The 27,311-nt window shown below is 37.4% G+C and overlaps 1 protein-coding gene across 1 annotated transcript in view; it reads right to left on the bottom strand.

The window, feature by feature from the left end:
- The window catches only part of MED13L (mediator complex subunit 13 like), a 234,029-nt gene that overhangs the window by 148,630 nt on the left and 58,088 nt on the right, over positions 1-27,311 (bottom strand).

The following is a 27,311-nucleotide window of genomic DNA, read 5'->3' as shown; positions in this document are numbered from 1 at the left end:
CTGTTGATTTCTTGATTATTTTTAAGTTCAAGTATGCACAATTCATGTGTGTGTGTATGTGTGTATAAAAATAAAGTGACACTTTTATAATACCTACATTTTAAAGCAATGTGAATTGAAGCCAAATATGTTACACTGGCCATCATGTTAGAATGATATATTTTTTAAATTAGAACTATTTTTAGTGTCTTTAGAGAATAGAATTGCAAGCAGTCAAGCTCTTCCTTATGCTTAGATCAAGCAAGTAAATTCAAAACTGCCTATTTTTTACCTTATCTACTGACAAGCTTTGTGGGTTCAGGCTCTGTTGGCTTCAGTGTAAAAAAGAATTACAGGTTTGCTCTCCGCCAAGTGACTCTATAATCGGTGCTGATTGCTTAATTTTGAGCTACATAAGTAGCTAACCACTGATTATGAAATGCCCAGATTTATTTTATTTTCCTTACTGTTTACACACTGTAGAATAAACATTTTGGCAAAAGATGGAAATACCAAAGAACCTCAGGAAACTTTCCAAATATAGTATGCCTCTAAAATTCTCACATGTCCTCTGTCAGGATGATCAGTATTACGATTAACCTCCTAGAAAGTGATTTAGCATCTAAACTAAACACACATGTGATAAAGCCATCTCTGATCACTGACACGTCTTTTTTTTAAATCCTCACCAAGGATATGTTTATTGATTTTAAAGAGGGAGGAAGGGAGAAAGGGAAGAAGGGAGGGAGGGAGGGAGGGAGGGAGGGAGGAACAATCAACTGGTTGTCTCGGAACCGCAACCTAGGTATGTGCCCTGACCAGGATTATAACCTGCAACCTTTCTGGTGTATGTATGGACGACGCTCCAACTAAGCCACCGGGCTAAAGCAACTATCACTTCTTAATTGTAAAATGTGGCAAGAGCATTTTTTTCACATAGCATACTTGTACATGTTCCCCCCCAAAAAAGTTACAAAATTGCTTGGAAAAGTTTCTTGTTTTTGTTTTGCCTGTATTGTTTGTTTTTGTTCTGGAAGTGGGGGAGCAGAACACAAAGAGAAATTTTAGAATTTACCCAACGCTGAGTATTTTTCTTCCTCTCTTGGTGTCAAATTAAATGAGGCCATGTGCTACTTTGCCACATCAATGTACACAGAAAATTATACCACATTTAATGCATATAACAAATGACATACAACACAATATTATTTCTTGGTCACAAATTAACTAAAAAGAAGCAATGATCACCAGAGCCATGGAAATTTAAGCGTACTCTTGCTTCTTTAAAGTTGGCTTAGACAGATCTCAACTACAAATGGGTTGTGTTCCAACATTATTTGTAAATCGCCGACTTGGAATTCAAAACTTTGTTCTCTTACAGAAATGTTAAATATACCAGTTAGGTTTCCATCTTGCCCATAACAGTTGATAGTACCTTAATTTACACTTCCACTTGTAACTAACTCACCTCCATTATTCTTATCTGAGACCTCCCTTCTTCTAAAATGCTTCAATTAAATTATGCATTAATTGATTTTGTGGTCTAAGCTAGAGATATATAACCACCATGCTTGCTATCCATTGCTATAAAATAAGCAAACTGCAGGGTGTTGAAGAGGCAAGAAAAGAAGAGAAACGGAGAATACTTTCTTCATGTCTCTGAACCCTGATGCGTTCATAAATAACATATTAGAAGTTGGAGAAATATTAAAGTTACAAATACTAAAAAATGTAAAATGAGTATACAAAATCTAGTTCCAAGCACAAAGAAAATCATAGCAATTTTTACCATTATAAAAACAGGTTATGGATTAGCTAAAAGAGACCACACACATACATACACCTCCTTCAGATTCCCAATTATTTAGCCAGTGCTACAGAACTTAATAAAAGCCAGGTGGCTACACAGAGCCACAGAATGGGCACATATGCACTATATCTTTGCTTGCCTTTTTCTTCTCCCTTGGGTTCCATATGCCACACACAAGAAAGGGTCCTGACTACGATGAGAAATTCTTGCTATTCTACTGTTCCAAATGTTTAACTCACCATTTATGAAATACTCACACCATGACTCATTTAAATTAATGTCTGACAATAGACACTCCTGATTCTTAAATCTAACTCAGCATCAACAAGGCCACATCCTCACCTAGGGTGAGAAAGAAAAGTTGGTGCTCAATTATTCCTGAAAAGCCCTGTCTCCAGCCCTCAGCTCCCAACATCCAACACTAAGAGTAATTTCAGATTCCTTTTCTGAAATTCTTCATGTTTCCAACACTGAGTTTGGTTTGAGGATCTTTAACCAAAATCTATTTTCACACACAAACACACACAAAAATCTTTTAATGAGAGAACTTATCCCAAAACATGGAATTTTTGCTCAAAGCATTCTCAATATATATCCTCTGTGTTAATAGTTAATCAATTTGGCTAATATAACTAACTAGAGGCCCGGTGCATGGATTCGTGTACTGGTGGGGTCCCTCACCTGGCCTGTGCCCTCTCACAATCCGGGGATGTCGGATAGCCGGTTTCAGCCCGATCCCCACAGGCCTGATCCAGACAACAGGGAGCCCGATCCTGTGCATTGAGCATCTGTCCCCTGGTGGTCAGTGCACGTCACAGCGACCAATCAACTGGTCGTTTGGTTGCTTAGGCTTTTATATATATAGATAATTCACCTGCTGTACTTTTTACTATGAATTCACTATGAGTAGCCACTATAAATGAATCATATTTAAAGCTGCAGCTACTTCATGGAGAGACATTTAAGGATTAACTGAGATAATATCTAAAGATACCTAAAACAGTAAGAGTAAATGTTCCATAAAAGATTCTGATAGTCTGTGCACATAAGCAGTTAGCCTGTGGCACCCTAATAAATCTCAGATATTTAATTATTTGCTATCTAATAGACAACATCTATGCTATACCACTTCAAACTGCACTTCACGACATCACTGCAGTGTTTCTGCCATGTAGTTGCCCCACTTAATTCATCCCATTACACTTATGAAGGTCATTACATGAATCTGTGTCTAACAACATAGCATGGCAGAGCACTCCGTTGTCAGTACACTAACTTCATATTATGATCCCATTAACTTCCTAAGGTCATTTAAATAAAATTGGTTTATCAACCTCATGTATAGATCAACAAATTAATACCTGTCTGATACAAGGACTCCTGACACTTAATCACTAAGTATCCTTTAAGAAAGGATACATATGAAGATTTGCTACAAAGCTTTCCTTATCAACTTAAGGTGGATTTTCTGGAGCTGAGTCCCAAGGCAGCTGGATGCTTGGCCTAGCTCACCTTTGAGTTCCCTTCCAGTCCTGAGATTCTTCTATGTTCTCTCCTGCTGCTATTTGGTTTTCAGAGTAAATAGCATATAGTAGTTCCTGAGTAACTGCTTAGAATACTTTATCAATTATTGAGGGAAAAGTTTTTAAATTCCCAACACAATAGTAACAAGTTTTAACAGCAGGTTCCAGATTCTCTGCAATAGCTAAACAATTCAACAAATAAGAAAAAATGTACTCTTTCCTATTTGTGACAAGTTTTTAAAATGCCAGCAAGAAAATTACTTTAAATGTTGATAAAAATTACTTTAAATAGCACCAACTCATGAAGAGTGGCCATAGTCTAAAAGTATACACAAAAAGTACCAAATATTTGCCTATTACAACAAAGACAACTTTCTCTCAAATATTTATGGTATGTCTACTATGTGCAAGAAGGTATTACTAGAGAAATAAAAAAAATAATACACCCTGGATCCATGCCGTCAGAGACAGTAAGACATATATCCATTTAACTAATATTCAACAACTATTTACTATGCAAACTCTGTGCTTAGTTTGAAAGCTTGTACTATAGAAAAAAGAGTGGCTAATGCAATATAATATACCAGGTTTTGACAAAAATGAATGGTAGTGAGTCAAAAAGTTATCAAAAACAGCTTTTTCTTTTCCTACTACAAATGCAAAGAATAGTCTGTTTCTAAAGCCCTAATATCATGTATCATTTCACATACTAAAAGCAGCACCTCACTTCGCTATAGTTGTCAAATTTGGCAACATTTAGTGTTAAAAGTCATTTGTTTTCATTCATGCATATGTATGCATATACCTATACACACCTATTCATTTATTTAATTACATGAAAGTTAAGGAAAGAAAATAGTATTTAAAAAACTCAAGTTTATTTCTTTAATTTCAGTGTACTAGTAACTCTCAATTCTCCCCTTAACAATTATCCTATATAATAAAAGAGTAATAGGCAAATCGACCGAACGGCCAACAGCAGAACGACCATCCGGACGACCATCTGGACGACCATCCGGGACCACACTATGACACCCATTGGCGCCAGGCCAGCCGAGGTGGGTGTGATGAGAATGGTCGGGGGCCCAGCTATTGCCCCATGATCGCCCCCGCAAAGGGAGGCCCAAGCCACTAACGGGTTGCCTGCTGGAGGCCAGAGGGAAGCCAGTGCCAGCAGCCAGGGGAAGGAAGGCCTACTCTTGCACGAATTTAATGCATTGGGCCTCCAGTATTTGTTTCATTAAAGAACCACTAAATATGTTTTTATGGAACTATGCAATAAAATTATTTACATAATGTGTTGCTGGTGAAGCTTTATAAGTGTGAATTACATTTCTCTCCTATAAAATGAGGAGAGCTATTACAGGTGGCTCAAAAAGAAAAAAAGAGGGAATCAAGTCTGAAAAACTCTATGCCAACAGCAAAGAAATGCTTTACGTGGTGATCAAATAAAGATAAAATCAGCAAAGACGTGATATAACAGGCTGACAATCTATACCAAAAACTCGTTTGCTTATTTATGCCTGCTCACTAACTTGCTCCGCATTTCTAACTAAAACCACCCTGGATTTAAAAAATAATAATAAAAGTAGCTTATTTTTATTTTGTTATCTTGGGGAGAGGAGGGTAAAAGGAAGAGGAAGTACTAGAATTAAATGCACCTTCTGGAGAAAATAGAGAAGTGGATACAGTGTCTACCCAATCAATACCACATTTTGAAATCTTTTACTCCTCTTCAGTATCCCATATAAATTTGTTCCCTATTACTGTCTTTGATCCATTCTTCTCACCATTTCCCAAGTTATCTTACTAAAACACAGCTCTGATCATGCCATTCCTTTGTGTAAAAACTTTTACTGCCTAAAAATCAAGTTCAATGATCTTAGAACTGGGTTTTTTTTGCCCCACCTATTTAAGTTTTCTCTGTGTACTTCCTTCTGTCTGTACATTCTCACCCACTAGTAATTCATTTTAGAGACTTTGAATATACCCTATACATTCATATCTTTGCTCATACACTGTACCATGTACATGAAATAGAACATCCTGCTCTTGTCTTTGCTCACTAATATGCTATGTGTTCAATAAAATTTCCCTCATATCCCTCCAAGTGAAATTAATATCTCTTTCCTGACTTCTCAAGGCATTCTTGATTATGTTTGTATACAAAACTTGTCACATTCTGTCATATATGATAGTCAACTATATACAATAAGTCTTACACCCCAATAGATCAAAGGCTTATCAGAAGGAGCTGCCAAGAGTTCCACAATCATGTCTTACTGTTAAATACACCTCCCATACACAACCCTAAAAAAAACTCCACATTATTTAGATAATCAAGAAATATGTTTGATTTACCTGTGATTCTATCTGGGCTGCATGCTTCCATGTTTTAGCTTTTTAACTATCATTTGACAAAGAGAGGTAGCTTTATAAAGAAGAGCCCAGGCTATGTCCAAAAAGTCAAATGGTTTGTGACTGAACAAATAAGCAACTTAAAGATCAGTATCTGGTATTTGTGATAGAAGTTTCAACATGCCAAATCTTCCAACAATATTTAATCAGACCTTGAAAAACAAGTAAAAATTTGAATCAGGAAATAGAGAGATTAAGGAGAGATGGAAGAACAAAGATGACCTGAGCAGAGGATACAACATGAATAAAGGCACAGAGAAAACAGCAGTGAGAGTGGCTTGGCTAAGAGATGAGTGAGTGGGAAATGTTAAGTTCCTTTCCTATGTCTCCTGTTGGCAATAAGAAAAAAATGGTAAATAGATGATAAAATACCATTGGAAGGAGCAAGGGTGGAGGGGAGGGGAGGGGAGAAAAGCAGAAGGGGTAGGGAAGGGAATGAAGGACGGAGGGAGGGAAGGGAGGGAGGGAGGGAGGGAAGGAGGGAGGGAGGAAAGGAGAGGGAGGGAGGGAGGGAAGAGGGAAAACAGTTCTTTCATTTTGGCCTCTGATCATTACATTTTTAAAACAGACTGTAGTAGTGACAAAAATAAATGCACTCATTTCCCTTGAATTGGATATACCACCCCCCCTCAAAAAAAACCCTGTTTGTATTTAATAAATGTGCCTGTGGAGAGACTTAGCTGTTAAAAAAAAAGGGGGGGGGGCTCAAACTGCTAATGTCTTTGCAAAGATTTAATTGGAATCAGAGCTGACGTTGAGATCGCTGCTGTACCAGTATGGCCCTAAGCCAAACCTCTTTTTCTGGCTGACCATGCAGGTGTGTCACCGGACATTAACTTCACACCACATGCAACAAGCCTCCAAGTGTCTAGTCCTCTTGTGTCTGCCTAAGGCCAGATCCTACCTTCACTACAGTAGAGCCCACTTATCAACATACTCAAATTATTACGACAAAGTCTTGGAAAGAAATCCAAAAAGGCAAAAATAAGGTGATTTCTAGTCTTCTTATTAACATCTAGATATTGTCTTCATTTAGTAAACCACACTTGTATAATGAGTGAGGTGAGAAAGCCTGAATTCACCAGGCTGGCATTCAAACCTCACATGACCAGACCCAAGCATCCAGCCTGGTCTCTTCTCCTGCTCCTCCTTTCATGCACCTCTCCTCTTCAGCTAAATTTCACTGACTGCTCCCCACAGAAGCTTCACTGATGCTCAAAATCATGTATTATTTCTCTGACCTTCCACACTGCTCTCACATTCAGCATTTCCTAACTTTTACTATTAACTGTTTACAGGACTCTAAAGCCAGGAAGATAGTGAAAACATATTTTATATATGGGCACTTAAAGAATAGTGGAAATATATAAGCTTGGAAATTAGATAGGTCTGTATTTGAAACCCAGACCTGCTGTTTCCAGGCTATATACTCTTAGGCAGGTCTTTAACTCTCTCAATCCAAGTTTCTTCTTTTGTAAATGCAATTTATATCACTACGAATGCTCTGAGGATTAGAGCTAGTACATGTAAAGCATCCGGTACTACCCTAGGCCAATAGTAGAAACTCAATGTATGGCAGTCATTATTGTCTTTCAACTTTATTCCGCCTCCACCCCACTCTCCACAGGTCCATTATATTACCTTACTGTTTAAAAAAGAGAGAGAGAAAACTAAAGTTATGGAGAATAAAGCAGGCTCATAATTTAAATTTCATCTTAATAGGCTTACTGCGACCAGAATCACTGGGCTGGGGGAAATTAGTTATAACCTTGTTTGTTATTCAAAAGAAGTATGTATAAAGAAGTCTTCATGAAGAAGCCAATTTTCATTTATAATTGGTTAAGAGGTCAGGAATGTCTGCCCTGGCCAGTGTGGCTCAGTTGGTTGGACATCACCTTGTACCCCAAATGATCAGGGCATATGCCCAGATTACAGGTTCCCTCTCCCTCTCTCCCTAAAATTAATTAAAGTATTTTCTAAAAGAGATCAGACATGTCTTGTTACTACAGAAATGTCAGAATTGTTAAATGCTTTTTAAAAAAAAATATTTTATTGATTTTTTACAGAGAGGAAGGGAGAGGGATAGAGAGCTAGAAACATCTATGAGAGAGAAACATCGATCAGCTGCCTCCTGCACGCCCCCTACTGGGGATGTGCCCACAACCAAGGTACATGCCCTTGACCGGAATTGAACCTGGGACCCTTGAGTCCGCAGGCCGACGCTCAATCCACTGAGCCAAACCAGTCAGGGCTGTTAAATGCGTTAAATGAAAATGTTTTGTGCACCAGGCCTCTAGTAACTAAATAAAATGTGTGATCAGAGCAGTGTGGTTATATAAGAAAATGCCCTAATTTTTTAAAGATACATGCTGAAATAAAAAAATGTTAGGACTTGTTTTAAAACTTTTAAGAAAAAAATGTATAAGGCAAACATGACAAAAAATTTTTATTTATAATTTTTCATTTTAGAAAGAGGGATGAAAGGAAAGAGACACTGATCAGTTGCCTTCAGCATGAGCCCCAAACGAGCCCCAACCGGGCATCAAACCTGCAACCTAAGTATGTGCCCTGACAAGAAATCAAACCTGATTCCTTTTGATATATAGGCCAATGCTCCAACCAGCTGAGCCACACTGGCCAGGACAAAACATTAACTTTTAAATATAGGTGAACAGTAAGTGTGTTGGGTGTCCAGCATAATTTCTATCTAGCTTTTCATATATTTCAAATTTTTTATTATAAAAGATAAAAAGGCCCAGCCAGCATGGTTCAGTGGCCTATGAACCAGGAGGTCACAGTTTGATTCCCAGTTAGGGTACATGCAGGGGGTTGCAGGCTTGATCCCCAGTGGGGGGCTTGCTGAAGGCAGTCTATCAATGATTCTCTCTCATCATTGATCTATCTCTCTCTCTCTCTCTCTCTCTCTCTCTCTCTCTCTCTCTCTCTCTCTCTCCCTCTCCCTCTCCCTCTCTCCCCCTTCCTCTGAAATCAATAAAGAGGAAAGGCAGAGGGGGGGGATGGGAAGTAATCAACCAAGAACCTTGTATGCATGTAAGCATGGCCCATGGCCACAACAATGGGGCAATGAGGGCCTGGGGTGGGGGGTGGGGAGTGGGGTGGCTAGAGGGGGTCAATGGGGGGAAAAGGGGGACATGTAATACTTTCAACAAGGAAAAATTATTTTTAAAAAATTTTTTAAGATAAAAAGAGCCCTAACTGTTTTGGTTCAGTGGATAGGGCATTGGCCTGCAGAGTGAAGGATCCTGGATTCGATTCCAGTCAAGGGCACGTACCTCGGTTGCAAGCTCGATCCCTGGCCCTAGTCAGGGTGCATGTGGGAGGCAACCAATCAATGTGTCTCATTCACATCAATGTTTCTCTGTCTCTCCCCCTCCCTTCCACTCTCTCTAAAAAAAATCAATGGAAAAATATCCTCAGGTGAGGATTAATTAAAAAAAAAAAAGAATTCTTAAAACTGAAAAAAACTTGAGTCTGTGAGACTTGAATTACAGTCCCAGTTAGGTCATGTATTGTATAGATATAGATAAGTTACTAAACCACTGTGAATCTTAACTCTTCATTTGTTTAAAAAAAAATGACAATAACACAAAGATCAATGAGTTGTTAAAAGATTACATTAGTATAGAACACAATTAGGACAGTGATATCACACAGTAATTACACAACATATCTTACTTATTATTAATATTCCTGCTGAAAGAAGGAATAACCTGGTTAAAGAGTCTTATGTTCTCTCTGTACAAAGAGCTTACTGCTGTGAGGGAGAGGAGGTACCTGGAAGAAAAGATCAACCACCTTTCTCCAATACCACATTTGCCAAGAGACTATGGTAGCACTAAAAGCCACAAAATGGAACAAAGGAAGGAGGAAGCTAAAGTGTCACCTCTATCAGCAAGAGAAGTCTCAGCATGTTCTGTGACAGGTAGCTACCACAAATCCCCATCTCCACCACCACCACCTCCACCACCACCACAAATAAGTGACAGAAAAGAGCAATTTCCACAATAACAATAATTTGATATGTCATTAATAACAAAAATCTGTTAATAACAAATAATCTATTGTACTGTTTAATACAATGAAGAATTAAAGCTAAGAGTTATGAACACTTAAAGGCCAAAAGCAAGTTAAAATCACTCTCCCAGAAGAAATAATGGTCAGTATTCCAACGGGAGGCAAATGTTTCTTCTTAAAAGAAACAGACTAGAAACAGAAAACATCTGCTACTATTTTACCCATTTCCCTCATTGCAGGAAATTTTGTAACTAAACAAAAAAACTAACAAATATCCAAAGAGTATATTCAGCTTAACTCTTCCCTTTGTGCTTAGAATACACTTGTTCAAAAGCACATTGAAGGCTTACTTACACCATGTTCTCACAGGTTCTTCCCTTCCCCAGGGTTGAGAACATTCAGATAAAAAGAAACAACCCCTTCATTAAAAATAGAAAACAGAAAACCTAATAGATATACATATATCAATGTCAGTAAAAGGGAAACCAAATAATAGTAGACATAACAACAAGAAGAAAAGTCGTAGCTGTCCAAAGCTTTGTTCTTGTAGCAGTAGCAGAAATAGTGATATTTAACAACAGCTTGTACTTAAGAGTGTTCTATGAGCTAAATGCTGTGCTAAGTGATTTCTATGTGTTAACTCATGTAATCCTCAATTCAATAAAGCATTATGACTCTAATTCCTCAGTTTTCAAACAAAGAAAATGAAATTTAGTGGTTTGCCAAAAGTCATACAGCTAGCACCCAGAAGAGATGGAATCTGAACCCAAGTCTGACTCCAAAACCCATGCTGTTTATTACTAACCTACAACCCTCTCTCGAGTGGATCCCTACAGTGGCTATAGGCCTGGACCTAGGATTCTGGTATTACCAAGGCCAACTAGTGGCATTAACAATAATAAAAAAAACTGTCAAATGCTAATTCTAGTCAGTATACTTTTAGGAGAAAACTCTATTTTTTTTTCCAGTGTCGTCAGTTCAAACTCACCTTACTGAAATGACTCATTCTCTGAGGGTTTCAGATAATTAAAATTTACTATACTGAGGAATAGAAAATTTGTGCAGTACTACTAGTTCAATAAAATTATGTATAAAGTACCAACATTGCATAAAAATACACACACTTGTAACTTTTACATTTTAAAATCTATTTAAAAATAGACATGTAATTACAACCAAAGAAAATAAGTACTCAACTTTTACAAGTAATATTTTTGGGGAAAAAAACTGTTCCAGGCTCTGAATACTTCCAAATCCCATATTTATTTTAAATTAATTAAATTTAATGAAGGAAGGCCAATATGCTAGATAGAACAAACATACCACAGTTCAGTCACAATACGTACATTTCATATTTGCTCATGAAAATGTTCAGAGGCTGACAAAGTATTTTTTTTTAGGAGAAATCTTTTTTGATCAGAGCCTATTTGTACTGTGGGTGGTACTGAGGCTCATTTAACCAAAAGAGTAGCATTTTGCCACACAATGTCTTAAACCAGTATCTGGTTCACACTTATTTATACCCAAGATTTACAAAAAAACAATCAAACTTGAAACTGTTGACACATTATCCTTTACTGCTTCTAGTCACAGAATTTTTTTGTCCTTCAAAACACTAAAACATAAATTTATTGATTCTCAGTTCCAAGTATTCATTCTTTCATTTTAATAAAATGATCAGATATGTAATGATTATATATTTTATTATTAAAATAAGGTAATAAGTAGAAATTAAAATACCATTTCCATCATTGTACATATAAATTTATATTCCAATTATTTCTTTTTTTTAGCATCATTTAATATTTTTATTTCATTATTAATATTTTATCAAAATCCAATTATTTCTTATTCAACTGAATAGAGGAAAATTTTCTGCACATCAATTATTCCATGTTTCTACAGACAATTCACTTTAGAATGGTTTTCCTTAAATCTTTTCTTATTATAAGCATTTTTCATCAATTTTATTGCAAACAATTGTCATGATTTCATTTCTCAAAAAAAGTGAAATTCTTTAAGTTTGTATTACTATTGGCAATATGTTAAAGTTCAAGTTCATCAACTATAATTACTTTTGCAGTGGTACTATATGATAAACATTCTCCAGCAAAAGTATAACTTGCAATTTTTCACTGAAGCATATATTATACATAATACATGAGTACATCCATTAAGATACCTCTTTTTTTTACTCCAAATTAACAAATAAAAGAATACTGAATTAAAGACAGCACAATATAAATGTTGAAGAGCCTCCAATTACTGAGAAAAAGTTTTAATAGTCCAAAATTAAGTTCAAAACATCTGACAAGGGAGAAATGATGTTCATTCCAAGTCAAACATAACTGGTAAGGAAAGGATGCTAGCAATGCAACCCAGGTTTCAAAGTACCAGCCTTCCCCCTTATACATGATTATCAAAACATCAAAAGTATAAAGAACAATTACATGTGTATGCATAAGAAATAATAGGCCAAGTAAGTCAGATTTGATGTATTTAAACGAATGTATATTAACTCTTGAGAATCTGAAAGGAAGAAATAACGATAATATGATACACTCTAAAAGAGTATGTTCATAAAAGATTTAACATTTGCAAATACAAAGGAACATTTAACACTAACAAAATGGTAGATATATATTAAAGATGAATGGTACAATGACAAGAGGAATTGTCATGTGACTAGCATTTTGAAAATATTGATAACTAGATATTGATAACCAGTGGGGTCCCTCGGCCTGGCCTGCGCCAGGCATCTGGGATCCCTCAGGGGATGTGGGAGAGCTCGTTTCGGCCTGATCCCCACAGGCCAGGCCGAGGGACCCCACTGGTTCATGAATCAATGCACCAGGCCTCTAGTATGCATATAAGATCTTTGGTTAATCTCTTCCCACCTTCCACCCTCTCCCCTTCCCTCTGAGATTCATCAGCCCTTGTTCCATGTTTCCATGCCTGTGGTTTCCGCTCCTGCATTGAGTGTCTGCCCCCTGGTGGTCAGTGCGCATCAAAGCTACCGGCCAGTTGGCCACTCGCTTAGGCTTTTATATGTAGGCTTTTACATATAATATATACATACATACACACACACACACACACACACACACACACACACACACACTTGTGGCCCAGTACACGAAATTCGTGCACAGGGGTGGGGGGGGGGTGTCCCTGCCAGCCTGCTCGCCCCAACTGCCCTCCCCTGCTGGCCTGATCACCCCTAACTGCCTCTGCCTCAGCCCTGCCACCATGGCTTTGCACGGAAGGACGTCCGGAAGGTCTCCCAGTCTAATTAGCATATTACCCTTTTATTAGTATAGATAGAAGATAATTAACAACTACTGGACATTTACTATGTAAGTCGTTTTAAATACATTATCTCGTTTAATAATTTTTTAGCCCTATGAGGTAAGTATTATTAATATACCCACTTTATAAATAAGAGCAAAGGCACAGAAAGCTAAAGTAATATCTCCAAGATCACATGGCTAGTGAGTGGCTCATTTGGATTCAAATGTTTTTCTATTTATAACAAATCAAGAGATTTAAGAAGAAATATCCATCATCAACAGATAGTTCTTAACATCTTATTTCTCTAGGGAAATCAAATAACACAATCATTTCCACGTTCCTTCAACTACAAAATAACCCACCCCACCACCATTACTTACTAGGAAAGGATTTTCTTTTCTTTTTTAAAGACTTTAGATATGTTTTTAATTTATTTTTATAGAAAGGGAAGAAGGGAGAGAGATAGAAACATTGATGAGAGAGAGAGAGAGAGAGAAGCATCATCAAACGGCTGCCCCTTGCAAGCCCCCCACCAGAGATTGAGCCTACAACCCAGGGATGTGCCCTGATCAGGAATCGAACTATGACCTCCTGGTTCCTGGGTCAATGTTCAACCACCGAACCACATAGCTGGAAAGAAAATGATTTTCTTAGTTGAGTTTTACTAAGTTTTAAAACACAGGCAATGTGTAAGAGTTAAAAATCCATAATATGATACTTATTTGGATGCTTCTTAAAACAAATTAATTCTCTTTTCGGTGTCACTGAATATAATAGGGTCAAAGTAGAAGCTTTGAAATTATTATGTCCAACAAATGAAGGTCCCAATCTCTGAGCTTATGTAGACATTATAAAAACTGTTTCAATAGTAAGCGTTTATTTTAGTATTGGCTGTCTGCCCAGCGAATGCCAGAATAATTTTAACCAAGTGGATAGAAAACGTAGCAGGATGGATATGAACTCCACTTTAAATTTACTAAGGTCTATATAACTCCACAATACAATTTCCTCCCTCATTACTTTACATACAAGTAGACTTAGGAGGTGAACAGGTAAATTTTTTAAGTCCCACAATTCATTTACTATTATTTTAACTTACAATTCACTTATTTGTATACTTTAAATGCATATTTTAATTGAATTTTGGAGATTTAAAGAAAAAAAGCAACAAACCACCAATCTGATATCATGTTTTATAAGATGACATCTGTGAAAAGGATATAATATTAAAAGCATATATACAGGTATAATTAACTGTCTGGAAAGAATTATAAAGATTGTACTGTGCTTGTGAACACATATAAATATATAAAGTTATTTATAGATCATATGTGTAGCATCTATATATTTAATTTCATAATAAGAACTCCTCTTGCTTTGTAAAGTTAATGTTGAACTTTATACTAACTGCTTCTCAAGAGGAAAGAATTATAAATGTGCCACATCCTGTTCTTTATGTAAAAGCATCAGTGTGAAATTATAAAGAGCTAATGTGGTCCTGACGATTATTGTACGTATGGAATCAGTTACGCAAACTCTGTGATTTCCTCTCCATAAACATTACTTCACGACTTGCACAAGAACAAAAATAACAAACTAAAAAAATAATTTATACCATTTTCATAGCTGAGGTTTCCAATAATTCCATTACAATTCAAATCATCAATATCTCATCAGGTCAAATTTCATTACAATAAAGTTGACAGAAGTTTTACATTTTTCACAAAAGAATATAGAAGTCCCAAATAAGTGTTCATTAACTTATAGTTTTAAAAAATGGTGACAAGTAATTTTTAAGTAGTAGGATTTTTCAATTGCCCTGCTTTATTTAAACATACATTCCAATGCTACTGCATGAAACAAACTTAGTCAACATGAAACAATGTATATGAATCATGAAGGATCACAATAGTGGCCAACTCTCACTGTTCAAAAGGTTTCTGGGTGTTGCAACAGTCACCCCAGAAGCACCACGTAGCAGGAACAGCACAGAGCTAAGTAATGGGAGCCTAGATCTACCTCTCCTACTGTTACTTAATTGTATGAAACAGGACAAGTCATTTAGCCCCTGGGGTATAGGCTCTCATCTGTAGGAGCAAACTAAACTAGATCCTTAGTCTGCAAACTTTTTTTTTTAAACATATTTTTATTGATTTCAGAGACGAAAGGAGAGGGAGAGAAACATCAATGATGAGAGAGAATCACTGATCAGCTGCCTCCTGTCCCACACTGAGGATCGAGCCCACAACCTGGGCATGTGCCCTGACCGGGGCGAATCAATCCATGACCTCCTGGTTCATAGGTCGACACTCAACCACTGAGCCACGCTGTCTGGGCTGTCTTGGAACTTTTAAAGCAGAATCCTGGCTACTCTCAAGCCACCAGAATAAAATGGATAAAAATAGACCTGCACTGAACTCCCTCCAGTGCAGTTCTGGGCAGCACCTAGGGCCTCAGTAGAGGGCAATCTGATCCCCTGGTAGTTTGAAAATACATATCACCGTTCAAGCATCCTCCAGTACCAACCCCCAAATTCTTGGTGTTGTAATTAATTTAACATGAGCACACATATTACTACTTCCAAAAATATCATCAGAGACTAGATAAAGCAATTACATTCAATAAATACTTACTGAATATCATACTAGGTGCTAGCTAGATCCTGAGCATTAATGACAGATAAGACATAGACCCTTCCTTAAAAGGAGCCTACAAGCCATAAGGGAAACAGATAAAACCAATTACAATACAAACAAGTAAAAGCTACTGTGGAACCAGCAGAAGGTGCTACTAAGACACATACTAGGGGCAGCTTACTCAAGCTGGAGGTGTCACGTCATTCACTGATGAGCTGTCTCTACCTGTCTACAAACAATTCAATTTCCTCAACCAAAATCGCAAGTCTACAAAAGAAAAAAACCAACAACAAAGGGGTACTTAGGAATAGAGCAATAAAATATGAAAGAGAAACACTTCTTGTTTGTTTATTTAAGCAAAAGAGAGGTGGCTGCACCTGCAAGGGCCTCTTCTGCCTAATGTGACATGAGCTGCTACATTTAAAAACAGACACTTGAAACAGATGCTATTCAGCTAAAGGCTTCAGGCATGATTCCCACTCTCAGGCACATGTTCCACGGAAAAGGGCACTAGTTTTCTGCTACAGCGTTAGTACAGATACACGGACAATTATACATAGGACCACAGACTGGTGACAAAAACTGCTAACCAATGTCTCTTTGCCTACCACAGTTTACATTTTTAACATGGTTGCAAGTTACCAAGAAGCAGAATTTAAAGCCTAGGTAAGAAATTGATTTTAAATGCCTTAAATATAGGCTGTGGCTAATTTACAATACAAAGACTGCCCTGTACTAATAAATATTTCAAGTTATGTTTATTTTTGGTCATTTGTTCATGTCAGAAGCTTTCACTGTTTAAGAAATAACTATACTCGCAGGCATTCTCTCCAGTAGAGCCACACTGGTCTTCTTTCAGTCCTGCAATCTACCAAGCCTCCTGCCACCAAGAAATGCTCTCTTCTCAGTCATAGAATATCGTCATTCCTCTCTTCATCTACTTCAATTCTGCATCTGCATCTATTCTACTTTCACATCACAGTTCAAATCACTTCCTCAGGTAGCTCTGATTTCCTTTTATTAAGTCCCATATTAACTGTATGGCACCATGCAGTTCACAATTGAAGTACTTATCTTAGTTGGATTTTTTTCATTTACTTGTGATTTTTTTTAATGTCTAACTTCTCCTCCCAATGCCTAAATTCAAAATTTGAAAATCCATATTTGTACTCATCGCTATATTTCCCAGTGCTTATAGCACAGTGACTGGCACAAACTGTGCCCTTAATAAATATCTGTTGAATGTATGAGTGAAGAGGGGTATTAAAAAAATCAATATGTATTCTTCAGTAGGAAAATTTATTACCATTTTCAATGGCAATCCCACAACAATTTATTTTCATCGAATGGGAAATTTGTGAAAAGTACTCTTTAGGGATCAAATTTTTCATGCTTTGACTTCAAGCATTAAGATAAATTTTTCATACAAGACCCCATGAATTTACATCACAAAAATAACTGGTTATTCTAGACTTAAATCTTTAAAAACCAGACTGTGCTTTAAAGAGACGAAAGATTAAAGATGAGTTTGTAAAGATAAAGAAGTAGGTAAGAAAATGGATTAAAAAGAATACTCAGACAATAAAGAAACTCCCTGAAAAGAATAAATGGTTTATAGAAAACAATATATTTCAATTTACTGTTAAAAAAAAGATACAAGGTATAAAATTGGCAAGATAAGATTATGATTTCTATATATATGGAAAGCATTTCCGAATATAAAGGCAGATTAAATAATTGATTTTTACAAATTTGGAAGCAGATTAGATGCCGGCCTGTTAAGATGGTAACACTTTTTTATACAAATGTCATTCATAATCAACAGCCCAGAAGATACTGCATATCATTCATTTTTCCTTGTTAGAGTTATGCTGACTTTCAGGTTTGGAGGTTTAATTTTTTCCCCCATAATACAGACACTTCTAAAAATCTTGTTCTTTAAGTAAGGGTCATATAAGTACTTATTTTATGTAGAGATCAAGCTCAGATATTAAGAGATCAATTCATCCTAGTCTGAATATTCCATTAGGACACAATTTACTGTGGAGAGATCTAAAGTTACAGTATTAAATGGTAACCATTTAAATGTAGCTACCTTTAAAAAAACAAACCTGTGTAACACTATATATATATGCCAGTGTTCTTTCATCACCTATATTTTTATTTTCTTGACTTTCTTGTTCATTATTGCTTCACTGCCAACATTTCCTTTTGACATGTATTGATCATGCTAATAGCTATAATACTGCTTTTCATGCCTGGAATTGATGGAGTGTATTTTATAAAAATCCATATGAATTGACAAATAAGTTTATTTAATGATGCTTATTTAATGACATTTTCTAGACATTTTCACATTTGAAATAGTCAAGCTAAAATATGTTAACTCTTTTTTAAAAATAACTTAGAGAATCATTTTAATACTTTATAATAATTCACATGTAATTTTCACAGACTATCTAAACTACATGTACCAAATCTATCAGCATTGCCTGTTAAACCAATTTAATCTTGGGCTCTGTACCTGTTCAAAGTTCAAAACAAACAGCTATATGTGAATGTAGTTCTCAAAGTTCAAAATGAAGAAATTTTTATTCCTAAATATAAAATCCTAAATGTTACAAAGATTTAACAAAATTAGCCATGAGGACAAGTAAGAGTGCAGTAGTAACATACCTCTTTACTTACCTCCTAGAACAGTAGTAGTAGTACCTGGTGCTTATTAAATATTTTTCTGACTGAATGAACAAATGAACTGGCACAAATCTTTGTGATAAGATGCTATTAGGCTCTTTTCCCATTTACTCCCTGGCCTCCAATCAGAAGGAAGATGAGAAAACTGAACATGCCTTAAATGTGGGCAACCCATAAGCCTCCAACTAATTCTACATGTAAAAGTATTTAATCCTACCAGATATCTTAGAAGTCTTCCTGTTTTATAAAGTCCTGTGATCTTAGTTGGAACTTAGGGGTGATTCAAGGCAAGATGCAAACTAAAATAAGAATTCTCTTCTTCAACATCCCTGAAAAGACAGTGCTCTGTTTAAGTAATTCCAACAATGGTCGTATGAGGGAGGAAAGAACAAGTGTCAGGCACATATTATAGACACTCAAATGCTCTCCCCATCCTGAGATCTTGGTCATTATTCAAGAAACACCCTTTTTAGAAAGTCTCCTCCCTCCACCACCTCCTACCCTCAAAGTTTCTGCAGGGCACTTTCAGAGCACTTTGATCACTCTGCTAACATGCTGCTTGCTCTTCAAGTACTACAGAAAGATATGTATGTTTACCTCCCTTCTTGAGATGTTAAACTCCTTGAGATTAAAGACTGTGTTTTAGTAACTACACCACCTGGCACATAGCAGGCAGGCAGCAAATGTTCATCAAAGGAAGGAATGATTTTCTGCATGAATTTCCTGTAGTTTACAAATCTGAAAAAAGTAATCAAAATTTTTTTGGGAGAAAAGCTTTTAAGTGTATTATAATCACCTTTTAAAATGATCAGAGAAGGATATGAAAACAACAGAAACCTACAACTGACGGAAGTTTGAACAGCTACTTGCTTAGGTGTAAATATTGGGAAATAAATTCGTAGTGAGTAAAGCAGCTCTGAAGATTATAACAAAGTTAAAATTTCTGAGATTTTTCACAAATCATACTGTGAGCAAAAAAAATAATTTAATAGTTTTTAAATGAAACATCACCTTATGATCAACTTCTTCAGCTTAGTGACACTTAAATACTGTAAGAATTGTAGCTACATCTTAAAATGCCATTTTTAAAATCTCAACCTGTAAAAACTGAGTTAATATATAAAGCACACCAAATAAAATAACCAAGTGGCACCAAAAATGACATTTGATTTTAAAATCCAAATTTCAAATTTCTGAACACAGCCTTATAAATTCCTGAACTGCCAAATCCTAGTTTTTATAAACAAGTATGTCTTCTGCTACTAAGACCTTTAAGTCAATTTTGTAATAAAAGCAAAACACCCATTAATATAAAAATGTTATTTAACTTCAGATAAATATTCTAATATGTTCAAAATTTCTCAAAGTTTACTTTGTTTAAAAATTCATATGATTTAATTAAACTAGACAGCACTACTTTTTTTAGTGCAAAGAAAGGGAGGGAGGGGATCAATATCAGATTCTTTCCCTAAGGAAGTTAGAAATTCTCCTTGTACAGAAAAAAGTGTGTGTGTGTGTGTGTGTGTGTGTGTGTGTGTGTGTGTATGAACAACAACAAATGGCTGCTCCACAAATAAATGAGAGAACTGTCTTTGAGATAACTGGGTTAGAACAACACTCCAAGGTTTGTAACATCACACTGCAGAAGAGCCAGCAAAGCTCCAAATACAGTTTACAAACCACCATGCTAACTCCCCTTAAACCTCATTTAACCCTTTTCGGTCCAACCTCGAGGCTGACTCGACAGACCAAGCGCTAGGAGCAGGTCCAATGTCGAGCAATAAGAACATTAAAAAGTTCAACATTCAATCCAGTCAATTAATTTGGACCAGACTGTTTGAATTCCAAAAATAACATTGGACCGCAAAGGGTTAAGAAGGATTACTGCCTACAATCTAACCTCACTGTGCCACTGCTTCAGTGGTGAATCCAAAGAACTGGTTAAACAAACATGGGTTTCAGCAAATCTACTCTTCATTAGCTAGAGACACACTGAAGGTGGCTAGTCGAGGTTCGAAAATCAGACCCCCTCTGGTAAGGTGGCCACAATCTTTAGTTAAACCTTAAATGTTTAGGATAATTATAGTCAATCTGCAGTAAATGTGCTGGATGATATTCTGTTGCAATATTAAATGATGAAAATGGACAGAAGTAAATTAGCAGTTACAGAACATGGATGGTATGCAAAGTAGTTTTTTAAAGTACATAAATGGAAACTGTATACTCTCAGGAAATGTGAAGTTTGTATTACAAAGGAAAGAGGGATGTTTTCAGCTAAGTGGCAACTAGCCAATGTCTCACTTTGAATCAAATATGTCACTGAAATGAGATTTTCCAGGAAGCAATAAGAATAATAAAACTCTAGGCTTAAAAAAAACACAGTTTAAGAAAAAATTCTGGGGCAAATACTCAAAATGTCAGTAAAGTAAAAATAAATCATTTATCCAACCTAAAATCTGAACACTAGAGATGTCAATTACACCAGGCTTCTATCTAAGCTACAGGTTTGAACTACTTTCCTGATGTCAAATATTCACCCATACACACAAAATCAATAAAAACCATTATTTTGATTTAAATCACATATCTAAAAACCATTAACTATTTATCACTTGAATTGGCATTCTGGATTTTACAAAAGAACTAAAAGTCATTCCTATTAAAGCTTCAATACTATGTAAGGCTTATTTGACAATCACTACCAAATATTTATGAGCAATGCCTGTTAGAAATAGAATTGTGCATGATGGAGGGATTTTTCACAAGAATAGAATGTTTGTAAGAGTTTCAAAAAATATATTTAGAAATATCATCATAGGAAGTATTTCCAGTGTTAGTGAATCACAAAAGACCCAAGAAAAGGCAGCACATCAAAAAGACTTGCTTTGTATTATCAGCAGGCAGCAACTCATAAATTTTATCAAAAATGTACATCAAGAAATTTTAACATACAAACATTTTTATTCTTGAAATATCTCATTTGGTAAAAAAAAAAAAAATTCCTAACTAGCCCTGGTCCATGCTGATCAGCGGTTAGAGCACCAGACCACACAATGCAGGGTCGAGGGTTCGATTCCCAGTCAAGGGCATGTACCTGGGTTGCAGGTTTGATCCCTGGCCCCTGTCGGGGTACATATGGAAGGCAACCAATGTGTCTCTCTCACATGGATGTTTCTCTCCCCCCCCCCCGCTCCCCCTTCTATAAAAGAAATCAATGGAAAAAATATTCTCCGGTGAGGATTAACAAACAAACAAAAAAAGCAAAGAAAAATTTCATAGCTGATAAAGACTGGGATTCAATTTAATAAAACTATAAAAAACTACAAAAATTTTACTTTCCTACAAGTTGTCAGCAGAAAGCAATATTATTGAATAATCAAAAAGAACATCTAAAGGCAACAACGTATTTCTTATTTGTAAAACACAGGAAAACTATTTACTAACTGGAATATGAATAACAAGACTCACTTGATCACTGTAACATAAGTTCATTCTGAAGTGTTATTTCCAACACAAATTTTCCAAAGGTGTTTCAAAGATCTTTGTAAGTCTAAAACTGCTCTTAAGTAATACCTTAGGAAAATAAACAAGATTGCTGATCATGACATTTATTTCTCTTTTTTAAGATATTTTAATTGATTTCTGAGAGGAAGGGAGAGGAAGAGATAGAAACATCAATGATAAGTCATTGATCGGCTGCCTCCTGCACGCCCCACACTGGGATTGAGCCTGAAACCTGGGCATATGCCCTGACCGGGAATCGAACCATCACCTCCTGGTTCATAGGTCAACACTCAACCATTGAGCCATGCCAGTCGGGCACTGAGCATGACATTTAATAATATGCAGCAGAGAACCTTCGGCTAGAGACCCTAAGGCAGTGGTTCTCAGCCTGGGGGTCGAACGACCCTTTCACAGGGGTCGCCTAAGACCATCCTGCATATCAGATATTTACATGACGATTTATAACAGTAGCAACATTACAGTTATGAAGTAGCAACGAAAATAATTTTATGGTTGGGTCACAGCATGAGGAACTGTATTTAAAGGGCCAGAAGGTTGAGAACCACTGCCCTAAGGCGTGTTCTCAGACACGGAGCTACACAGACCCGGGACCCTTCGTTTGTTGATTGGATTTTCAACTGGGTACAGCCCTTTAGTCAGCAGCTCTCCCCCAGGATTGCTCACCCAGCTCTTGGCACAAGATGGGTGCTCAATAAACATTTGTTTTAGGAGTTATGTTTATGAATGAACATGTGAGTGCATGAACTATTTAAGCCTAGCCTCAGAGTCCTTGGTGCTTCCAGTCTTCTCCGAAAGCTCTGGGCTACTGCCATCAAGGCTCACTCTGGCAACTTCGGAACTCTCCGGAAATGCTCTTCGGAGTGGGTGGCTGCCTTTCTTATTGGCCTCTGCTGGGTTCAGGTCTGTTTGGGCATATTGGGAAACCTTCAGAAGCCCGGCAGCCCCCTTATTTCCCCTCTTCGGGGTCCTTTTGGAATAAACTCTTTTACGAGTTAAAAATAAATAAATAAACAAATAAACAAACAAACAAACATGCAGCATCTAAAATTCCTTAGTATACCAATCTAACTGGCCCTTGATAATCTAATTCCAACCTACATTTTTTTACCTATTTCCCATTACTCCTGGCCCTGCCCACTTATGACAAAAACACCAATTTTTCTGGTCACACACTTTTCTTTCTCCATGCCTTTATTCATTATACTAGAGGCCAAGCGCACACAAAATCCTGCGCGAGTAGCTCCCTTCAAGCTTGCCTCAGCTGGCTGCCCCACACATCACCATTAGTAGCTCACACCCCGCCCCGCCCACCTCAAGAGCCGCCACTCATTTGGTCATGACGGCGTTACAGTGTGATGGCCACGGGCCTTTTATATAAGAGATTCCCTCCCCCTGAAGTAAATAAAATCTCTTCATTTCAGTATCTCATCACACCTTTCTTTTTCAAAGCCCATCATTTTCAAATACTAACTCCTCCACAAAGCCTTTCCCTTTCTCCCAAGCAGCAATAATCTCTCTTCTGAATTACCACAGCACTATTATAACTATTTTCATGAAACATTATGTTGTACATGACATTATACTTAGTTCCATGTCTTAATAAGTTTTCTGTCCCCTATTTGACTGAGTGCCCTGTGACTGGATCACACCTGCTAAATCAAAACAGTGAGCCTTAAAGCCCAAAGCCAGAAGAGATTAGACATTAGGTTTGTAGAAAAAAAGCAGTCTTCCTACTCAACCGGGGAAGGGGCGGGGGTGGGGGGGGCGATGGAGCTTCAATTTCTATGCCTGCATATTTATTCCCATTTAGGGGCTTTATTGGATAGCATATTATTTTTTCAGGAATAATTTATATGAATCCAATAAATTAAAAGCCTTAGAATATCTCGCTTAATTGTCACAGAAATCCTTAGTTAGGCGTGTGATACTAAGCCTATTATACAGCCAAGGAAATTAAATCTCAAGTGATTAATAACCCATTACAAGGTCACTACAGCAAGAAAGTGGAAAATGCTGATACCAGAATCTAAGCTTTTTTCACCACACTATCCTGCCTCTGGATAATCAGTAGCAAAACTAAAAATCAAAACTTAGGGTAAGGCAGACAGACTAACAAGCAAAGATAAGGTGATAACCTTTATAGTGTTCTCAGTTCTAAGACTCTGCATTTAATGCATCTCTTGTTGTTGTTCCTCAAAACCAGTGGTCGCCAACTGTGGACCACTGGTGGTCCGTGAGGTCCGAAAGGTTGGCAACCACTACTCTAAACAGTAACTTAGAAAATGTGTCCCCAAGTCCACGTTTTACAATCCAAATTCCTTACCCTAACTAACCTAACCCATCTTTTCTGCTGTTCTCCCAAACTGTCAGCTCCCAACTGCTGCTTACTGCTATGCCACATACGCAATGCTTTGTGCTCAGGCTGCTATCTCTCTACTACCTACACTTGTGCTAATGTTAGGTGTTCTCCAGACAAGCTGCTTTAGTGCCTCCAGCCCACAAATTTCAGCCTCCTATTACCTATGAAATCACATTTTGTGCATTTTATTATATGGGATCTTATTTCTCTGCAGAAGTCAATATTAAGTAGTGGTTAAAAAACAAAACCATGGAGACAGATGGCCTTCTCTACCACTTATGTGCCCTTTGGGAGATTACTTAACTTCTCCATGCCTCAGTTTCCCCATCTATAAAGGAAATTTTAGGATAGTCCCTTCCTCACTATAATGATCCTATATAATAAAACCCTAATATGCAAACAAACCGAACGGCAGAACAACCAGCGGAACAACCGGTCACTATGATGCACACTGACCAGCAGGATGATGCAGCGATGACATGCATGGACTCTGGCTTGCACATTTTGTGGTCAGCCCTGATTCTGACACTTAGAACTGTGTGACAAAGCCAATTACTTAACTTCTCTCTGCTTCAGTTTTTTCAACCATAAGATGGGGAAAATGGTACTACTGCCTCAGAAGGATCATGTTATGTACTACTTTTTATAATCAGGGCAAAAAAATGTAGCTGCCTGCCCATACAACAGCAAGATGCCTTTCACCTGTATGAAAAGTATGGTCACAGGTGCATGCAGCATCCCAGATTGCGAGAGGGATGTCCAACTGCCAGTTCAGGCCCGACATCCCCCGAAGGGTCCCGGATTGCGAGAGGACTCAGGCCGGGCTGAGGGACTCCTTCCCTACCCCCCATGAACAAATTTCATGCACCGGGCCTCTAGTATCATGATAAAATGAGTTAATGTAAAAAAGTGCTTTGAACAAGTCCTGACATAAATAATGCCCCCATGGTAGAGCCATCATTGTAATTTCTTCCAGTATCAGGGTTAGTTTTGTCTCCACAGAACTATTAACTATCCCACAATACTGGACACATACTGTTCTAATGTTATATTTTAATGATAAGCTTTTAAGTCTTTCCAAAAAGGTCAATTTATCAAGTTTTCTCAAATATATCTCTTTTACTTTATAATGCAAAACAGTATATGCTAAAATTTTATTTCTATGATAGAGAAAATATAACTATGCTAATCATAGGGGATGCAAGAGGTGAATATCTGCTCCATTGAATCTGAAATCGGAACTGATCCAACTGTTCCATTTAATCAAACACCATGCAAACTGTTAAGAGTTCCTTCTGACTTTAACAGCCAATTTCCCAAAGAAAGAGCAAGTGCCTGCTAAAAGATCTTAATAATCCACAGGGCCTGGAGAGCACTGCCTTTTTTCTTTTTCTTTTTTTAAGTTAAAAAAGGCTTTTCCTCTCAACAGAAATCAATGAAAAGCCTCTTGAACACAGCAAGAAGATAAGCTTGATTTTAGCTACAATGTAAGTCCCTGCAGAATTTCAGAGTGCCAACAATAGTGTCACTTTTCTCATTCATTGGATTTACTCGTATTTTTTCAGGACCACAATAATCTGTGCAATGCTCTTACACCTCACTAGTATTATTTTTACATAACATAATTAACAAATTATAAAATCACTGTCATATCACAGTTGCTATTATTAGTCCTATCAAGAAATTATAAACATGAAGGAAGAAATTAATTATATTATGGCCAACAGGACCTACTAGTACTTTACATTTCTAAAACCATGTTTTTTGAGTAGCTAAGTATTCATATAAAAAGGGGGGAAATATCTATGCCCAGATTAAAGGATATATTATTCAAAGAGCCTCAATTTTCAAACAACTAAAAAAAGATGGGAACAGTCATGGAAATAGATATTGATTTGAGTTCAAATTTTATATAGCTAGCAAACTATACAGATGCAAAGAAGCTAAGTAAAATAGAAAATAAGACTTTATGTAATGAAAAAGGGTTAATTCATTTATATATTTTAATTAAGCATTGCATTTTGAGATAATTAATATTCACATGCAGTTATAAGAAATAATACCAAAGACCTCATGTATGCTTTATCCAGTGTCCCCAAAATGCTAAGTGCTTGCAAAACTACAGTATAAGCCTAGCCAGTTTGGTTCAGTGGCTAGAGCCTCACTGCAGTGGCTATAACTTCAAAATTATCTATATACTAGAGGCCCAGTGCACGGATTCGTGCACCAGTGGGGTCCCTCAACCTGGTCTGCGGGGATCGGGCCGAAACCTGCTCTCTGACATTTCCCGGGGGTCCCGGATTGAGAGAGGGCAGTTCTCGGGTGACGCACCCCGGAATTGGGCTCCCTCCTCTTTGGTTCTGGGTGTGTTACCCAAGATCCGCAGCTGCCAAGTCACAGTAGCACGGCAACTCCTTCATTGAGCGTCTGCCCCCTGGTGGTCAGTGCACGTCATAGCTACCGGTTGGACAGCTGCCTATCCTATCTAATAAAAAACAAAAAGAGTAATTAGCCATACCTCCGCTATGCTTACCATTGGCTAATCAGGGCGATATGCAAATTAATTGCCAACAAAGATAGCGGCCGGCAGCCACGCAGCTAAAGCGAACATGAGGCTTGTTTGCTCCAGTGATGGAGGAAGCCAAGGTTCCCCGCCTGCCGCGGCCCGGCTCTGAGCCCGAAAGCAACAATGTTTCAATTATAGAAGCTAAACAAACCCCAGATACCTGCTTTCAGCAGGCCGTGGCCTCAGAGGTGGAGCGAGCAGGACAGCAACAAAGTTTCAATTATAGAAGCCAAACAAATCCCAGATACCTGCTTTCAGCCGGCCGCAGCCTCAAAGCTGGGAGCGCCAGTGACGGCAACAATGTTTCACTTATAGAAGGTAAATAAATCTCAGAATAAAGAAAAAAAAGGAGAGGCTGGGAGCTTCAGTCGCCCGCCAGCCTGAAAACGGCCCTCAGCCCCTCACCCAGACTGGCCAGGCACCCCAGTGGGGATCCCCACCCTAAAGGGGGTGTGGTCAGCCTGAAAACAGCCAT

Source organism: Myotis lucifugus, unplaced genomic scaffold (assembly GCF_000147115.1).
Source record: "Myotis lucifugus unplaced genomic scaffold, Myoluc2.0 scaffold_226, whole genome shotgun sequence".
In the NCBI taxonomy this organism is placed as follows: Eukaryota; Metazoa; Chordata; class Mammalia; order Chiroptera; family Vespertilionidae; genus Myotis; species Myotis lucifugus.
This window is presented reverse-complemented; position numbering and strand designations above follow the sequence as displayed.